Consider the following 13,412-nt stretch of genomic DNA (forward strand, 5'->3'; position numbering starts at 1 on the left):
ATTTTTGTGTCTGTCTTCAACATTGCAGGCCAAGCTTCAAACCCTGCCCACCCAGCTCAGGCCGGTCCCTCCTTAACTGTGAACCATTACATGTCCCACTCACCTGGGCACATGATACACACTGCCCTGCCATGCAATTTTTGTGCAGTTTTCCTGGGGATGGCGGGGAAGGGGATGAAAAGTAAATTCAGCCTCCAAAATTGTTCACACACTTCTTGAGGGTGATAAAGCACAGCCCATAATACTTGTTAAAATGAACTGCAGTGTCTAGAGAACTGGGGTGTATATTCTGCAAAAAAAGATTCTGAGGCTTAGCTGCTATACTCTCAACAAATACCCAGGTTTCATGTCTGCGCCTGGTACTTAAAAAGCACTCAACAAATTTTACAACTGGAGTGTATCTTTTTTTTTTCCTTCAAGTTAGGGTTTTCTGTTTTCCTCACAGAGGAACACTAGGAAGGACTTTGGAAGCAAGGTCCTGAGAGTAAAAAACAGGAGATGAGCCTGATTAGGGCCAACCCTGCCTTTGGGGACAGGGCTCTGTCTGTGCCCAGGTCTGGCCTGTCAGATTCTGAACTGGAGATTTCAGAACTGGCAGAGAGGACAGGCAGGGCTTCCCAAAAGGCTGTCTGTGGACCTGCCCCAGACCAGTTGCTGGAAAACTGGCTGAGGAGAGTCTGTTAAAATCCCAAATCCTTCAGCCACTCTCCTAGAACTGTGACTCATGCAGCTGGGCGTGGGGCCCCTAGACTGTTTTTAACAAGTTCCTCAGCTGTTTCACATTGATTCGTCTCTGAGATCCATGGGGTAGGAAAGCACTTTGCAAAATCTAAAACATGACACAAGCATATCGTGTTATTAAACCATTAATTCAAAAGCAGTGTTAATGGCTGCCTTTTAAAGCCACCCACACACTCTCCACAGTGATGACATTCACCATTCACCCAAGTCCATACTTCTCCAAGGGCTGGATCCTGGCTGGTCCACGCCTACACACCAAACAGTGTGGCAGGGAATGACCTCGACAGAAAGCTGAAGACTGAAAGCAGGTTTAAACCAGAGTTAGGTGTCCAGGGGTCAGTGTCCAGCCTAAAACAAGAGAAGGAACAGGCAAAGTGGTAGGTAGAAGAGAGGACAAAGCTGGTGCACATACAGATGGCCACGGTGGGCAGAGAGGCGCAGAGAGAGGGAAACGATGTCACACACATTCTGCTAGACCTTGATCCCAATACACAAATATTTACACAACTTACACCTAAAGACGAGGAAGCCACAGCTCTGAGACCCCAAAGAGATCCATCTGACATCAACGTGTTAAGTGTGGCAGAGCAAGAGTCTAACCATGTCTGCCTGGCTATACCCAAATCTGCACTACTGCCAAAAAATACATATTTAAAAGTATATGACTGAAATAAATAGACATGCCATGTGCACAGACTGGAATACTGAATATTGTTAAAATATGAATTCTACCCAATGTGACATAATTCAGTCCCCTACCTAAATCCCCATGATGTGCTCTGTGACTAGAAAAATCCATCCTGAAATTCATAGAGCATCTCAAGGGACCTCAAATAGCCTCTTTTTCTTCCTGAAGAAAAAGAAAGCTGGAGGGCTCTCATATTGATACAATTTCAAAACTTACTACAAAGCTACAATAATCAACAGAGTGTGGTTCTGGTAGAAAAACATGTAGATCCACAGACCAGATACAGAGCCCAGAAATAAACCCGCATGTACGGGTCCAACGACCTCTCAAGAGGAAGACTTTCAAGAGGGAAAGCAGAGTCTCCTCAGCAAACGGTGCTGGGACAACTGGACACCCACAGGCAAAGGAATGCACATCCTTACCTCACACCATACACCCGGATTAACTCAGCGCGGATGAGAGACAGAAACATTAAGAGTCAGAGCTACAAAATTCACAGAATTTTAAAGGAAACACAGGTCAACATTTTCACGGCACTAGATGTAGCCATTTCTTGGATAGGACATCAAAAGAGGCAATGAAAGCAAAACTATGAAAGTTGGACTTTATCAAAACCAAAAATGCTTGGGCATCAAAGGACACTACCGGCAGACTGATGGGAAAAGGCAATCCAGGAATGAGAGAAAGTATTTGCAAATCATACATCTGATGAGGAAGAGCCAACAGCACGCAACATCCGCACTGACCCCAGAGGCTGGCATGAGCCTTGGCTATCACCACCACAGAGGGGTCCTGCTCATCTGCAGGGCAGAGTCCAGGGCTGTGGATCTTTCAGAAAGAAGACCCTCTGTTCCAGCATCTACATGCAACCACTCAATGAACCCTCCCATCACATGCTCCCCAACCCAGCTTCCACCTTTTTACAATGTCAAGAACTTCCCCACATCTGAATAGTATATGAAAATAAATTAGTTGCATAGAGTATCTGCTGAGCTTTGACAAATGGAATAAATCAATTGTAACTGGTAGCTTTATACCCATAGTCTAAAATGGCAATTGACCCTTAAAAATATAATATGATATGACAGGAGGGAATTATTTCCACTGACAACACCAGGGTTTGATCCAACAGGAATGTGTCCAATAAGAGTTCCTGATCACCAGACTCTAAGCTGTAAGTTGTGAGTCTGTGAGTCCAAAGAAAGATAAAAGAATTTAATAAATGGCTGTAACATCAAGAAGCTAGGTTCCAAAACTGCCAGAGAGAGGACTCCCAGAGGCTGGGAAACATCCACAGCATGTGTTTTGTTAAAGCTGTCATAATTTAAAGTCTCTCTAAACATCTACTGTTTAATCTAATTTTCCTTCATGCACGTTTGGCTTCAGCTCAAATCGAATCAACATTTCTATTATAAATCTCTATTTTCACATTTTTCTGGTTTGATTGTAAAACGTCTTTAGTCTGAAATATGACATGAGCAGAAGCCTGCATGTTAATGCTCTTCACTGGCAAAACAGTTTTACTACAAAACCAAAATCACAGTTTTCTGCAAACCAAATGTCTGAAAGTTAGTCTAAAGCAAAACAAAAAATAAAATTCTTTAACGTATTCTTCAATTGCAAATTTTCTCACTCTTAAAAAAAAAAAAAAAACTTCTGCTAGGTATATACCGCACCATGAAACAGTGGCCCAGTGCTGCCAGATGCCAGTCATGACGCTTGGCACCAAACACACCCCTAGTAGTAAGGAATTCAGCACCACATCATCGTGACAGTTCTTTTCACAAGTACTCTGTACTGTGTGCATTACAAATGTTGAAAAGCAACAGTAACAAAACCTCTACTAGTCATTTTTATCAGGGTTACCAGTTTTACACATGTGTGCATGCTAAGTCACTTCAGTCATGTCTGATTCCTTGGAACTGCATGGACCAGAGCCTGCCAGGCTCCTCTGTCCATGGGATTCTCCAGGCAGGAATACTAGAGCAGGTTGCCATGCCCTCCTCTAGAGATCTTCCCAACCCAGGGATCAAACCCGAATCTCTTAACATCTCCTGCATTGGCAGATGGCTTCTTTACTACTAGCACCCCCTGGGAAGCCCTAGTTGTACACACATTAAAGCAGAAAAATAAGTGAGGCACACTCCACATAAAAGCGATTTAACATTCAGTCAGAGTTACAAATACCACAGTGTTGAAAGTCTTCCCCGAGGGACACGTCCTGCAGCTCCAGCAGGAGAGAACGCTCTGACACTCACACCCAGCGTGTGATGGGAGCCAAGGCTAAGGGCACACACATGCTGCCTGGACCTGCGGATGAGGCCGGCGCTCTCAAGACCCAGAGACAGCCCTCCATCGGAGAGATGGGGGCTGGAAAGGGGAGGAAACCGATGATGGGACCCAGGAACCAGGTGCCACCGTCTAGCTCCTGTTGCCAGGCTTCCCACCATCACCCCCATCCCGCACTGGCAACACAGCTCTGCCCCAGTACTTGGGAAGTAGGGTGTCCTTACCAGTTCCTTACACCCGAGGATGGTTTCCACAGCTCTGCCTCAGTACTCGGGAAGTAAGACGTCCTTACCAGTTCCTTATACCCGAGGATGGTTTCACCGCTCTGAGTCAGTACTCGGGAAGTAAGGTGTCCTTACCAGTTCCTTACACATGAGGATGGTTTTCACAGCTCTGCCTCAATACTCAGGAAGTAAGACGTCCTTACCAGTTCCTTACATATGAGGATGGTTTTCACAGCTCTGCCTCAATACTCATTAAGTAAGGTGTCCTTACCAGTTCCTTACACACAAGGATGGTTTCCACATACAGAAGATTCTTTAAGGAAAACTGAAGGGAATCCAACTTAACAGCAAGGAGTTCACGATGGTCAACACCATGAACTAGATCTAAGGAACCAAAACAAAGCCCCTCCCCACCATGTCTCTGTCACAGCTTGTAAAGAAACACTCCCTGCACTCTACTTCGAATGGTACTCAATGCCAGTCACAAAAACCCAGAGACTGAAAGCAAAAGTCAAACCTAAGAGGAATTGGGCTACAAAATAAACAAGTCATTTGACTGGTAGCTCACAACACTGATAAAAATCTGTATGCAGACTAGTGAAAAGTTATCAAAACAAACCCCAAAACCTAAGTTCTAAGTCCCTTCTCTCATAACTGCAATATTCCTGTGAGTGACTGCACTTTAACAAATGAAATAAAAAGCTCTTTTGCCTAAAAAAAAAAAAAAAAAAAAAAAACACCTGAGCTGACTGACAGAAGCAATAGTTAAAGTGACATAGATGAAAACATTAAAAACCAATCTCTCTTGTGTGCAAAGCTCTAAAGATCTAACGGCTTAAATGTTAGCATTATAAAGACTGTGCTTTAATATTAACTGGAGGTTAATATGGTGGTACCGAGCAATTTGTAATTTTAGAAGCTCCTGTTTCTTGGAGCAAATCCTATTTTGATCAATAAAATTAAGAAATATCCATGCATAGACAAACACAAGATGAAACCAATAATATAACAAGAAAAACCCTTGAGTTGCTTAAAAAGAACAAAAGTAGCAATCCACTGGCCTTTGTGTTCATGCTAAGTCGCTTCAGTGGTGTACAACCCTTTGTGACCCCATGGACTCCAGCCCTCGAGGCTCCTCTTTCCATGGGATTTTCTGGGCAAGTATACTGGAGTGGGCTGTCACGCCTCCTGCAGGGGATCTTCCTGACCCAGGGATCAAACCCGAGTCTCTTGTGTCTCCAGCACTGGCAGGCAGGCTCTTTACCACTAGTGCCACCTGGGAAGCCCTCATCCTTCTTTTTATAGTTCCTATATTAAATATACACTGACATTCCCAGATATAAAACATGAAGTAAAACAGGATACTTCCTGAACTAGGAACATTTTTAATTTTCCTGACTTAAAAATTCCTAAAACTTAACATTTCCGCCCACCATCCTTGTTTGACAGGAGATTTTGTGTAAGAATGGCTGTGGAGTCAGCAGAGGTTAGACCCCCAGCTCTGCAGTCACTGACTGTGTGACTTAGGCAAGTAACTGAAGTTTTTGAGCTTCAGTTTAAAATCCCATGGACGGAGGAGCCTGGTGGGCTGCAGTCGATGGGGTCGCTAAGAGTCGGACACGACTGAGAGACTTCACTTTCACTTTCACTTTTCTCATCTGTAAAATGGAGGTAATGACAAAATTGACCTGAGGATTAAACCTGGTGATGCAAATGGAGCTCAGAACAGTGCTTCCCCTGAGCAATGAGTTCAACAGTCCTCAGTTCAGTTTCCTCCTGAGCCTTACACTCACCTAACATGTGACAAGCTACCTCTAAAAGAAGTGGTTTCATTCAAGTCACCCTGGCAAAAATAGGGCAAAAATATTCTGGGTGTGACCCTTTTTAGTAAAGTATCACTGAAGTTACTTGTGACAGTCTCCTGCATCCCCATCATGACTAAATGCTGGGTTCAATCCCCATTGCAGACGTTAGTTTAGTCATATCTGACACTTGCAATCCCATGGACTGTAGCCCGTCAGGCTCCTCTGTCCATGGGACTTTCCAGGCAAGAATACTGGAGTGGGTTGCCATTTCCTTCTCCAGGGGATCTTACTGACCCAGGGACCAAACCCATTGGTCTCCTGCATGGCAGGCAGATTCTTTACCAACTGAGCCACCAGGGAAGCCCCCATTAACACTTGCCAAATATGAATCACGAAAAGCCTCAGTAATGTCATGCGCAACAGCACAAGCTTAAACACTCCACTCCAGCACTGGTCACCAGGAAGGGCTTGGCATACCTGTCTGATATGAGGGTATCAGGACAGACTCCACAGGTGAGGCGGAAGAGGAAGGGGCCCAGAGGAGGTTCTGGCTGTTTCTAGCGCAGCCAGCCTAGTGTGGCCCGGGACCATCTCTGAACCCCACACCCTGACACCCCCTTGTCAAAGGTGGCGGAGGGGAGGAACTGACCTGAGTAAGGGCTCACACCTAGAGAATGACTCAGAAGAGGAGCGCTGCTGTCACAGTGATTTCTGCTCCTTTCAAAGCACCTTCTTCCAGGAGAACACACCTCTGGGAAGCACAGACCGCCTTTCAAAAAAACCCACAGCCACTTTCCTCCAACGGTACTCAACCAGTATAACCTAAAACTCAGTATCTAATCTTGCTGGTGTCAAGCTGCCCAGACACAGAGAATCAGTCTAGAAAATCTGTCAGAGCTTTCCTTAGGCCCGTATCTACTCTGTATAAACTTGAAATCCCCTACGTTTAGTGTGCTGCCACTGCACATAAACCCCAGAATGTACACATACACTCATATCACACACACAACTGAGAAGAAAAAGCTATTTCCAGACCTCTGTGACCCTTAGAGGGGCTGTGGCTCAGTGGTAAAACATCTGCCTGCCAATATAGGAGACACAGGAGATGTGGGTTCGATCCCTGGGTTGAGAAGATCCCCTGGAGAAGGAAATGGCAACTCACTGCAGTATTCTTGCCTGGGAAACCCCATAAACAGAGGAGCCTGGTGGGCTCCAGTCCATGGGGTCACAAAAGAATGAGACCCAGGGGTTGCCTAAATTTGGGGGAGAGAGCTCAACCTCTCCCTGACTTACTTTACCAGTCCACTAAGAATGCCACAGTGGGCGGGCTGACTCACCAGGCATGAGAAAGACAAAATCTGACCTTGGTGTTTAAATCTGCAACGTGTAGAATATGAAGTAATTTTTCGAGTTTTCTCATCTACTCAGACCAGTGACAGATACTCCAGGGATACGAGTTTTGTCTGCATTGCTTTCAAGGCATCCTAAACCTGTCTGACCTTGGATGCGAGTGCTAGCTACGCAGTTCTGTCTATGGCACCCTGGAAGGAGCCGCCCCCCTGGGCTCCTCTGCAGAGCAGACACGCAGCTCATCCTTTTGGCATCTTTGGTTTGCAGTCTCCAGCCCTCTACTGTGTTTGTCACTGTAAGGAAAGCAGCAGAAGCCCTGGACAAAGGTCCCAGCTATGAATCATAGCTCTTGGTTCAGGGTGACCAGCTGACTTCTCAAGCAAGGCCTTGAGGGTTCAAAAAGAGTCCCTCCCAGTACTCTGTCCAGGGGTAAAGATGCTGAGGTTGAGGGTCTCGTCAAAGGTGAGGCCAGAATAGTCAATCTCAGTTTAACTTCCTCATTTGATAGACGAGGTGGAAATGAAGTGGATTCCTTAGTCACGCTGAACCCAGAAAGCCCTTTTATGAGGAGCGGTGAGGGCCGAAGAAGAGATTTCCCTTCTGTACTACTTAGAAAGGAACTTCTTGGGTGATTCAGTACCCCACGGAGGGAATCAGGGCCCAGATGGCCTTAGCCTTGAACCATAACCTTAGAAAGCCTGTGCATCACTGCGCTCAACCCTGAGCTGGACGGAGAGCAGAACACTCTCCCTCTACGTGCGAGAGAGAAACTGAAAGGACTGAGGGAGCTGCTCTTCCTTAGCTCTGCATGCCCCATCCCCAGCCTTCTGGAAATAGAGCTGGAGGCCAGGAGCTGCACCCTGGGGCTCCGTGTCCACCCACCAGGAGCCTGAGGATGGTGCTCAGGCATCGAAGGCCCCAGTGACCTGGCAACCAGAACTGCCTTGATTCTACCCGGTTCTGAGATGAACTGCTATTTCTGTGCAGAGGGGAAGGCCCAAGGAGGACCGACTTGGAGACCCGTGGTGCACCTGAAGGCCTGCATGTGCTCCCTGGGTGAGCCATGGCAGAAAAAGCCCAGCCAAGCCCCAGTGCCAAGGCTGGAGCTGGGCAGTCCATGGCATCAGCCTCTTTTCTCCCTATAATGCACAAGGTCATATCAACAGCACCCACTGGGAGAGCCAAAGAGCAATGAAATGCATAGGAGTCTAAATTCCCTTGAATTCTTTTCCCCACTTTCATTTGCCCGGCTGCACCCCTGCACTGCTGCTTCAGACACCACCTGTTCCCTCCCTGCAGACAGAAACCCCACAGGCCAAGGACCCTGAAGTGAATAGGAAAAGAAATATAAGGACAGAAGCCAGCCAGGTGTCTCCGCTGATACCCAGAAGAGTTCCAAGAAAACAGCTCTGGAGCGTACCAGATAAGCTTAACCAAAACACATCTGAACATGTAAAACCCCTAACAGTTTCCTGCATTCTAAGATCCCAGGGCCAATAAGAGTTTCTTTAAGAAATGATATCAAGAATTGATTGTTTTTCTTCATCTAAAACACTATCAAGTTTACTGACAGTGGACAACCCCTAAATTATTTTCTTGCCCGTATCTGAATCTACGAATTAAAGTAGTAAGTTAACACGATAACTCTTAGACAATGAAAGTGTTCAGCAGGATTCAGTCTTTATTCCTCCATCAACTTACCTGCTCCTTTGATGCTTCTAATTGACACTGATGAAGTTTAGGGCAGGCTGCCCCCCAAAATACCACTTCAGCATTGTATTATTTTGAATTAAAGTTATTTGAGAAACAGCCAGTGCAAGAAGGACACTCTGACCCTCCTTTGTCCCCCGGAAAGCAAGAAACAAAGCTTCCATGGGAAACATCCTCCCTGTGCCCGGAGGATGGAGGGCATCCTTATCGCGGGAGAGCGGGAACTCGGGCAGAGGAAGCTGCATAAACAACCACGTTACTTCTTCATTAATCTGCTACTCCAAGCCTAGACTCTTTTTGTTCTGTCAAACCTTCACAAATAATTGTTTGTCTAAAAAGGCATGTACATTTGCAGCAATATAAATGGCCCTAGAGATTATCATACTAAGCGAAGTCAGTCAAAGACAAATACTATATGATATCACTTATATGTGGAATCTAAATTACTACACAAATCAACATGTCCATGAAACACAGACTCACAAACACAGAGAACAGACTTTGCCAAGTGGGAAGGGAGTGGAGGAAGAAAGGATTGGTAGTTTGGAGTGAGCAGAAGCAAACTATTATATATAGGCTGGATAAACAACAAGATCCCACTGTATAGCATAGGGAACTATATTCAGTATCCTGTGATAAGCTATAATGGAAAAGAATATGAAAAGGAATGTATTTATACGTATATAACTGAGTCACTTTGCTGTACAGTAGAAATTATCACAACATTGTAAATAAACTATACCCCAATACAATTTAAAACAATAAAATAAAAAGACATGTAAACAGCATGTTTTGGTTACTTGTTAGGTCCCATACCTATGGGGCCTCTGTGTATGAAATTAAATTTGTTTTTCTGCTGTTAATCTCTCTTATGTCAATTTGATTATTAGACCAACCAAAAGAATGTAGAAGGGAAGAGGAAAATTTCAAAAACCAAAGAAATTGTGAAAGAAAATTACATTAACACTTTGAGAAACCAGTCTTCAGCATACCTCACAAACAAGCTATCACCAGGATCACTTCCTATCTAAGAACAGTCCATCTGCTTGACCTGGAGGAAAGACAACCTTGATACTACAGATAAACAAGAAGGAAACGGGGCAGGGAAGGAATGTGCAGGCTTCAGCTGAGCCTCTAATCTCTATTTCTGTTTATTGTTTAAAAAACACCTACTCAAACCCATACCAGACAACACAAAATGCCGTCATTCCTTTTTTTAAATCATGTTGAATCTAAGAAAATACCCTCTGAATATTTAGCATTTGTAGTTAAAGATGTAGTAATTTGGGAATTTCCCAGCAGTCCAGTGGTTAGAATTCAGCACTTCCAATTCAGGGGGCCCTGGTTGGGGAACGCAGATACTGTGTACTGAATGACACAGCCAAAAAAAACCCAAAAAACAAAGATGTGATAATTTAAAGCTATTATGATAAATATAAATAGCACTGCTACCACTTACTTACATCATCCTGGGAAAGTGGCTCAGACTGTAAAGAATCTGCCTGAAATGCAGGAGACCTGGGTTCACTTCCTGGGTTGGGAAGATCCCCTGGAGAAGGGAATGGCTATCCACTCCAGTGGTCCTGCCTGGAGAATTCCATGGACAGAGGAGTCTGGTGGGCTATAGTCCATGGCGTCGCGAAGAATAGAATATGACTGAGCAACTAACACTTTTACTTTTCTACTGCTTAAAAAGGGTAAATTTCATTTGATAGCGAGTTAAGCTGCAATCAGATCATTTCAAAGATACACAATGTAAATACAGATCCTGCAGTTAACTAATTCAAATTTAAACCTATGTCATGCTTGGTCTGTCTAGTCAAGGCTATGGTTTTTCCAGTGGTCATGTATGGATGTGAGAGTTGGACTGTGAAGAAAGCTGAGTGCCGAAGAATTGATGCTTTTGAACTGTGGTGTTGGAGAAGACTCTTGAGAGTCCCTTGGACTGCAAGGAGATCCAACCAGTCCATCCTAAAGGAGATCAGTCCTCGGAGTTCATTGGAAGGAATGATGCTAAAGCTGAAACTCCAATACTTTGGCCACCTCATGCGAAGAGTTGACTCATTGGAAAAGGCCCTGATGCTGGGAGGTATTGGAGGCAGGAGGAGAAGAGGATAACAGAGGATGAGATGGCTGGATGGCATTACCGACTCAATGGACATGAGTTTGAGTAACTCCGGGAGTTGGTGAACAGAGCAGCCTGGCGTTCTGCGATTCATGGGGTCGCAAAGAGTCGGACATGACTGAGCAACTGAACTGAACTGAACATGCTTGAAAGTGTGGGCATTTCATCCACTAAAAATTATTCATCTCTAGTAGGTCCAATCATATGATGATTGGAAGCAAAGTGCACCTTTAAAGAAGTTCTCTTATAAAAAGTTCTTCTATAAAGAAGTTCACCTTTAAAGAAGTTCAGAATTATTTTGTCATAAAGTTCTAAAATGCATCAACCTCTGATAATAAACACAGGACCAGAATAACCTTCATGAAGCACATGTCTGATCACCACAGTCCTTCACAACTTATTAAAACCTCTGGTTGTTTCCCTTTGCCACAGATCGAACGAAAATTTCTCAGCATGGCTATCGGTATCCCCAACAACCCAACCCCAACCTACAGCATTCCTGGCTATCCAAGAAGCCAGAGTATCAGTCAAAGGAACTTAAGCCAAACTGCACAGAGGGATGGGGAAAAAGACACAGTTACCTCCCATCTATGGTAAGTCCTATCAAGGTGTCTCATTTAATTCACACAGCAATCTAATGCAGAAAGAATTAACATCATGTGTACAAAGGAAGAAATAGATAAAAAGCAAAAAAGTAGCTAAGATCACACGACTAGGAAATGATCAAGCCAGTGTCTGGTGGTCTGGGCATAGCCACCTCATATCCAGGAAGCCACTGAAGGCCCCCCAGAACTGCCCCTTTCTCCTACTCACAAGTAGTCCTCCCAAAGTCTACGCAAACCGCCCAGGGCTGAGAACAGAACAGACTTGTTTGTACACACTGGCATTTGCACATGACAAAAATCAGGCTTTGCCACCTACTAATTCCCTTGGCGACAGCAAAACAGCTATGTTTTCCAAGAATCTGCAAGAAGCTATTTTAAGTACATTTCATAAACGTGTGCTCCTCCAGGACGCTTGCTTGGCTTGCAGCAGCCCTTCCCAGGATCTCTGTCCAGCACCGGCCGACCGCCACTGTGTCCGAAGGCTGGCCCACAGTCGGCTGCTGGGCGACCAGATTCGAGAGACCACGGTAAAGCCACAGCAGCCCTCTTCCATTTTCATCTATCCAATTAACAAGAGAAAAATGTACCGTATATAAATAAGCATAACTTGAATGATTTCCTGAAAGATATTTTTTATCATGATATAAAAAAATTGAAGCTTCAGAAGATTGGAATTTCTAACTTTGCCATTAATATTTTCCTAACAAATGTTTTACATATGGCCATAGGGCTTCCCTGGTGGCTCAGACGGTAAAGTGTCTGCCTGCAACGTGGGAGACCCGGGTTCAATCGCTGGGTCAGAAAGATCCCCTGGAGGAGGAAATGGCAACCCACTCTAGTACTCTTGCCTGGAAAATTCCATGGACAGAAGAGCCTTGTAGGCTACAGTCCATGGGATCGCAAAGAGTTGGACATGACTAAGCGACTTCACTTCATTTCACCTCATAGGCTTCCCTGGTGGCTCAGTAAGTAAAGAGACCACCTGCATGCAGGAGACCTGGGTTCAATCCCTGGGTGAGGAAGATCCCCTGGACAAGGGAATGGCTACCCACTTCAGAATTCTTGCCTGGGAAATCCCATGGAGAGAGGCGCCTGGTGGGCTACAATCCATGGGGTCACAAAAGTCAGACATGACTTAGCAACTAAACCACCACCATCCACGTAGAGGGATACAGAAAAGCATATGCATTTATTTATGTAAACCCAGCCCCCATCACAAATCTTCCTTCTTTCTGCTATAAAAATTATATTTTTATCCTCATCTACATGGAAAAGGCATTGAACTGTTTCCACGTATTGGGACATCTTGGGACACAGGGAATGTTTTACATGATTTAATGTTTTACATGATTTATTTTCTAAATATAAAAGTGCTTAAATGACAATAACGACCTTAACCTTTCCAAAATAATATCTACCCTGACATACATAAAACAAGCTTGGTCAATGCAGTTAAGAAGTATGATGGTGGGAATCATAACAACAGCGCAAACATCACCACCTGTTGAGTCAGCCTATTTCACTATCAAAAGGCGCCTAATAACAACCACAGCAATGGTACCAAGTCTTCCTAAAGGAAAAGAGACAAAAGCACCCCAGTGCCTGGAATATTCTCAGGCTCTTATCTCAATCAAAAAAAGTTCCTAAAACAGGCCCCCTTTCTCTCAGGCTGTAGTGTACGCACTCCTTGCATGTGAGCATGGACCCCTCTGCACTCTGGGTAAGCATGTGCATTCTTTTTAAAGGAATTATCAGCACTCACACATCTGTACACAGGCCAGGCCCAGCAACAAGGCTGTGTGCTCCTTTTCAAACTCTACTTTACAACAAGGTAGTTCCAGGCTTCCCTGGTGGTCCAATGGTTAAGAATCAACT

At 44.7% G+C, this 13,412-nt stretch overlaps 1 protein-coding gene across 8 annotated transcripts in view; it reads right to left on the bottom strand.

The window, feature by feature from the left end:
- SIPA1L2 (signal induced proliferation associated 1 like 2) overlaps positions 1-13,412 on the bottom strand; it is a 247,297-nt gene that overhangs the window by 137,675 nt on the left and 96,210 nt on the right. Inside the window, exon 1 of one of the 8 annotated variants that reach the window (XM_061404835.1) lies at positions 8,799-10,770. The exons of the other annotated variants lie outside the window; for them this stretch is intronic. The gene's annotated coding sequence lies outside the window, so the exon portion shown is untranslated. Of the gene's footprint in view, positions 1-8,798; positions 10,771-13,412 lie in introns of those variants that run through there. 8 annotated transcript variants of the gene reach the window in all.

This window comes from Bos javanicus, chromosome 28 (assembly GCF_032452875.1).
Source record: "Bos javanicus breed banteng chromosome 28, ARS-OSU_banteng_1.0, whole genome shotgun sequence".
Taxonomy (NCBI): domain Eukaryota; kingdom Metazoa; phylum Chordata; class Mammalia; order Artiodactyla; family Bovidae; genus Bos; species Bos javanicus.